The sequence below is a fragment of the Equus przewalskii genome, chromosome 3, assembly GCF_037783145.1.
Source record: "Equus przewalskii isolate Varuska chromosome 3, EquPr2, whole genome shotgun sequence".
NCBI lineage: Eukaryota > Metazoa > Chordata > Mammalia > Perissodactyla > Equidae > Equus > Equus przewalskii.
In genome coordinates this window covers 72,442,189-72,448,188 of record NC_091833.1, presented here as the reverse complement: position 1 = coordinate 72,448,188, position 6,000 = coordinate 72,442,189, and the positions used below count along the sequence as shown (strand labels likewise).

Genomic DNA, 6,000 nt, shown 5'->3' with positions numbered 1-6,000 from the left:
TGAAGGAATCTAAAATGCACCAAAGGCAGAAAACGCACCGGGGTCGGTACCTGCATGATGAAAATATGGAATAATCTGCACCTAAAAACAGAGACGCAGGCAGGACTTTCCATCTGACGTCGTTTACTCACCTGGGGTGCAGTGGAGGAGGAGGAGAAGAGGGGTGAGGGAGAAAGGGGAAGGGGGGAGGAGGAGGGAGAGAGAGAGAGGGAGAGAGAGAGAAAGAGAGCGAGAGGGACAGGGAGAGAGAGATGGGGAGAGATGCGTGCCTCAAAGCCGCAAGGAGAGGCACCCTTTGTTTGAGAAACCCTGAAAGGGAAGCCTCTTGTAGCAGCCTTCTCGTTCCCACCTCCAAGCGTTTGCCGAGCTGCTAGGTGGAGCCCGCGCGCGGAGCCCGCACGTACTCCAGATCCGGGTTTTACCGGCCACCCCCTTCCCCCGGCGCGAGCCCCCTCCCCGGCTCTCCGCGCTCGCCCGCCCGCCCGCGGTTCATTCTGGCCTCGGCTCGGGCCCCGGCTGCGTCCGCCGCGCAGGCTGCCGGCCCCGGCGCACCCGCGCTCCCATCGGCTCTCGGCACGGCGCCCGGTCGCCTGCTCGCCCGGCACCACTCGCCCCAGTTCCCAGGAGCGGGGATGCAGATGCTGCCGCGGGTGCGGGTGGGCGCCGCCGCTGCCTCTGCCGGCTTTTCCCGGACTGCTCGTTGCCTCCGCGCCGGCAGCTGCTGCTGCTGCCGCCTGTGACTCGCCCCCTCCCCTTTCTTTCTTCTCTTTTTGCCTCCGTCCTTTTTCTCCGGTGTGCGCGCGCGCGGGTTGCACGGTTTGCTTTGGCAGGAGCTCGCTCGTGTGTGCGCGTGTGTGTGTGCGTGTCTGGAGAGCACCAGAGCCTTGCTCGCTCTCGGGGAGTCGAAGAAGAGAAAGAACCGAAGAGGCGGCGGCGGCGCGGAGCCCGGGGCCGCGCGATGAAGCTCCCACATGCCCGCAGCTACCCGGCCCGGCCGGCGAGCTAGGCAGCCACCCCCCGGGCTCGGGGCTCCGCGGCCCCCGGGACGCAGCCCTCCGCGGCCCGGCGCCCGCGCCCCCCGCGCGCCCCCGCTGTGCACTGGGGAAGGAGTTTGCGTGGCCCTCGCTCCGGCTCCCGGCGCAGGTTGCGGGCGCGAGAGGAGAGCCTCGGCGGGGAGAGAAGCTCGGGCGGAGAAGGAGGAGGGTTTGGTGGAGAAGAAGCCACTCCTGGCCCTCGCGGCTCCCCCTACCTATTCCATCGCTCCCGCTCCCAGGCGGAAAGGGGAGGACGGAGAAGAAGAAAAAGAAAGAGAAGGGGGTGGGGTGGGAGAACTGGATATAAAGATCGGCTGGGGGGATGGATGGTGGAAGATTTTTGGTCTCTTCAGCAGCGTCTTGCCTTAAGCGGCGGCAGCAGCAGCAGCAGCAGCAGGAGAAGCAGCCCCAGCTATGACTGCCGCATGTTAATAGCTGCCGCTTGGGTCCTTCGGCTGCTGCTGGAGACAGAGCCTGACTCCGAAGTTGTGCAACTGTGGACTGCGAGAGACATTTGAACCCTCCTCTCTCTTTGCTCCGTTTTTACCCTCTTGGTGTGTGTGAAGCGAGGAAACGTGAAGGAAGACAAGCATTTGGATGTTTTTGTTTTTCCTTCCCCTTTCTCCCTGGCTGTGTAGCAGAAGAAAGGGGGAAGGAAAGACTTTTTGTTGGTGTCTCCGTGGCTGGGGTCTCCACCCTCCTGCTGCCTTCTCTGCGCTGTGGTTATTATTCTTTACCGCGTGTGGCGGGGGTGTCTTCGCTGGGACCGGCCGGTCTTTTGCCCCGGGCTCCATGGCTGGATTGTGGAAGCTGCACCCGGCTGCAGGTTGTTGAACAACTGATGGGACGATCTCAGGGACCGGCGGTTGCGAAAGGTAATTTATTCTTCTCACTCTTCCGAATGGTGGTAGCCCTGGCCCGGCGCAGGCGGCGGCGTCCGCGGGGCGGGCAGCCGAGGGCGTGCGGGATTCACGCGCACTCACCCTCCCACTCACACACTCGCCCGCACACACACTTATGCGATCGTGATGCGGGGCGGGAAGGGAGCCTCCTGGCTGGTGGGCGCTGGGCTCTGGCACGGGTTCGGTTTTTCCAGCTACTGGGCGATTTGGCGGCCGGGAGGGATGAAGCGGAGAGTAGACCGGTGCATTCGCAGTCCAGCACGCTGGGGAACAGGGACGGTTTCCACTCCGGGAATTTTCCCTCCTCTCTCACCCCAGTGTCATCCCCTGGTGGGGGCCGAAAGCAGACCAGGGGGCGCCTTCTCTCCGCCAGCCCGGAGCGGGTGCGGATGGAGGCGGGAGCGGGCTGGAGGACCGACAGGAACCCGGTGAGGAGCTGGACACCGGGCTGATGGGGACTGCGGGGCTGTGAGCCCGCCGCGATCCTCCCCGGACGCTTGCCTGGAGCATCCTGGTGGCTGCGGTTGCCCAGGTCGCGCCCCTGAGTCGTGGAGCCGCGCTGCCTCTCCGCACCCCTCCCGCTGTGTCCCCTTCCCGGCAGTTTGGTTTACACCTGCTTGCCCAGGCTTTGTTAGGCGGCTTTGGCTGAAGAAAGCTGCCACTTTCGTGGGTGGCCCGGGGTGTTGCGGCGTTGGGAGTGGGCATGGGGCAGGGGGCGGTGTTGCACGAATTCAGGCGGCCGGGGTCCCCGGGCGGGGTGGGCAGAGCCTTGGTGGCCACGGCCGGCTGGGTTACAGGTAGGAGGGCAGGCGCCCCGGCGCTTCTCACAGGAGGAGGGGAGGCTCCGGGCTGCAGCGGAGCGTAGGTGCTGCCGCGCCCCCGCCGCTCGTCCCACGTCGGAGCTCAGGGGCTAAGCGGGCCAGGCCCCCCCAGCTTTATAGGTGGGTGGGTGTGTATGTGGCGGGGGCGGGGGGCTGAGCTCCGCTACCGGGGTTAGTTGCCGGCGGGGTCGGCATGTGCGTGTCCGTGTGTGCGCGTTCGTGCGCTCGGGGGATGGCCGGGGGGTATGTGCGTGGATGGCAGAGCTGATGCTACTTGAGCTGAGCTTGCTTATCGAAATCGCCTGGGATCCGCTTAACTGGAAAATCTGGTTTTAGGAGGCCGCGTGGGGCCCCGTAGGGCTTGCGAGGAACCCTCACGGCGTCTGTCCCCTTTCCCCCAGTGAGGAGGACCTCCGCAACATGCGTGCGGCGCGTGAGAGTCTGGTGCAGCGCTCGACGCACCCCAGATTGGCCCTGATGAGGACCAAGGGACAGAGTAGTCATCTCTCCGGCAGATTGAAATAACCGAGTCAACCCAGCATAACCCCCGGTCCCTGGAATTCTCCGGCCACTTTCCTCACTCCGATAGAAACGTGCTCTGCTTTATTTATGGCCGGAGATATCACAGCAGTTGGGCGAACTGAGGCGTGCGAGCCACCTCCGGGTGTCTCCTGCCTGTGCCTGTGTGTGATCCTGCCTGCAGTAGTTAGAGCGCATTGTAAACAACGGTGTAAGCAGCCCTGCCACAGGCTCCTTTCGAGCCGAACCTAGTGGTGTCTGTTGTGTTTACTTTCCTGGGTGGATTACTCATTAGGAAGTATAAGCCTTCTTGCACCTCTGATTTTACATCCTTCCAGCCAGCTGCTGGGGAAATGAGGAGACGCACAGACTCTGGCAGGAAGGAAAAATTGCCTTCTGTGTTTTGCACTGAAGTAAATAGGCGGTCTGTTAATTTAGTGTCACATGGGCTATCAACACTAGTTAGAGAATGTCATTGTAGAATCTACGAAGAAACACTTCTTGAGTAATTTTTCATTTGGGGAATGTTTTTTATTTCTCTATGAGATTAAACAGAAGTTAGCCAGATTTCCCTGGTAGATTTTCCAATCTGTAATGATACTAAATGACCTGGAGTTCTGGCGCCCAATTTGTCTGTAGGTGAATTACAGAGACTTGTCATTTCTTTTGTAGCATCACCAAAAGGGGTTTCCAGCTAATTTTTGTAGGAGTTAAAAGGATATTTGTGTTGAAATATCTCTCAGCGTTGTTTCACTCAATCTTTTTTTTTTGGTAACCAAAGCAAGGGTTAAAAATGTACAAAGATTAACAGTTTAAAAAAGTTGAAAAGATAAACTGCTTTTCAGTTTCAGTAATTAGAAGATAGTAAATTCCGTAGTTGTAGATTAGCTTTGATTGCTTTGGGGTTTGTTGCAAATGGCTACATTCTATTTTGTTTAAAAAGTATGTAAAATGGTACTTTTTAAGATCTTGACTTCTTGAAAAAGCTTAGGTTGCAAAAAAAGAAGGAATACTGAATCATTGATACCTGATTTTGATTAAGGTAGATTTTTCTGAGATAATGGCTAGTGGTGGTCCTCTTAATAGAAAACTCAAGAGAATTTTAATTTAATTCATGAGAATCTAGCTTCATATATTTGTTTCATTTCTAGAGGGTATGTGTTACTCTTTACTCTTGCCAATGTTTCTGAAGATTAAAGAATACTTGTCCTCTCATTTTAAAAGATCTAATCACAATGATTCCCAGTCCTTCCATTAGAAGATTTGATCAGATCTGTTCTTTGTTTCCTAGCAGCATGTGTTTCCTAGCAGTCATACATTCCACAGGTCCTGATGTCATTAGAACTGTGTCCCTCAGTGTATTGTGCTGTCTTTAGCTGAAGGTGAATGTGTCAGAGCGCTTGAGTGCCATTCCGTAGCACTTAGCACTAAATATTCAATAACGCGCTCTCTTGGTGTGTATGGTTGACTGGACTATTGCTGTAAACTCGGAGGAGGAATGTTAGGATAAAGGTTTATGTGAACTATTTACATTTTTTAGATAGACTGCAACAGACATCCCTGGGTGCAAGAATGATAAGCCAGCAGGTGATTTGCTTTTGATGTCTCATTTTAAATTGCTTGGTGTGATTCTCCTTCAGATTGAGAGCTCTCCTCAGAAATATGAATGGAAGGTCTTTTAGACATGATTTTCTTAATGATGATCTTCTCACAGCTCAGAGATTGAAGTATTCCTTTCCACAGGGAATAATAGCGAGTGTGAGACTTACTGGCTCCTGCTGCTGTGCCTGGCATTGTTTCTAGTCATTAGGAAAGGCCGGATTCTTATGGACTTGATTTACCTTTGATTCCTTGGTGAGCTATAGCCAAGGAAATCCTAAATAGAAAATAAAAAAAGGTTATAAAATCCAAAGGATTCAAGTTAGTCAAATAATATCATGCTAAACTGAACTGTTTCCCACATTTCATTTTGACCACTTTGCTGGTTGAAACTCTTTTTGAAAAGAACCCCCAAGGAGCAGTGACAGTTACTGTTAGCAGTGGGGTATTTTTGCCCAGAAATCAGCAAGGAAAACTGGTGGTGATTTTTGTATTTAAGAACAGAGACTGATTTTGAGGAATGCTCTGTAGCCTTAATTTATCATGGTGTGAATGGCCAGAGCAGTTGGAATTAGAGGGAGCTGATCTTTCGTTAAGTTTTGCAAATGGCTGTTTTCCCTTTGATTTCTTAAGATTTGCATTGCATTCAAAATGTGCGTTTGCTCACAGGAAGGGGCCCTAAAAACAGGCTGTATTGTAGTTTATCATTTGTTTGCCTTCAAGGACATATTTACACTTAGATTACTATTGCATTATGTCTTTTTCTTTTATGCAAATACATTTCATTATAGAATACCCTATTTTATAGTAAAATATAAAGTAAAATATTCAAATATGGTAAGGGCCTCCTGACATTTTCCCTTTGTTATCTGTGTGTGTGTGTGTGTGTGTGTTTGGCCAGTTTGAGAATGTAGTGTGAGCCTGCCTCCAGATAACATGAGTCCTAAGATGTGTGTGTTTTCCCCCCAAACCCTTTAATGTTACTACCCTGGTGTGAGTGTCTGTATGGCCCAATAAAATTATCTCTACTACTGCATAAGTAACCAGGTGTAATTTTTTTCTTAGAATTGTGAAGTATGGTAATGCACTCACCAATACAAAATATACTTAAAAAAATTAGCTGTC

The 6,000-nt window shown here is 53.1% G+C and overlaps 1 protein-coding gene across 50 annotated transcripts in view; it reads left to right on the top strand.

The window, feature by feature from the left end:
* Positions 1-890: 890 nt before the first annotated feature.
* The window catches only part of ADGRL3 (adhesion G protein-coupled receptor L3), an 801,248-nt gene continuing 796,138 nt past the window's right edge, over positions 891-6,000 (top strand). For 34 of the 50 annotated variants that reach the window (XM_070612870.1, XM_070612873.1, XM_070612875.1 and 31 more), the window contains exon 1: positions 1,034-1,909. The gene's annotated coding sequence lies outside the window, so the exon portion shown is untranslated. Of the gene's footprint in view, positions 1,910-2,051; positions 2,365-6,000 lie in introns of those variants that run through there. The other 16 variants (XM_070612860.1, XM_070612859.1, XM_070612856.1 and 13 more) reach the window with 7 other exon arrangements.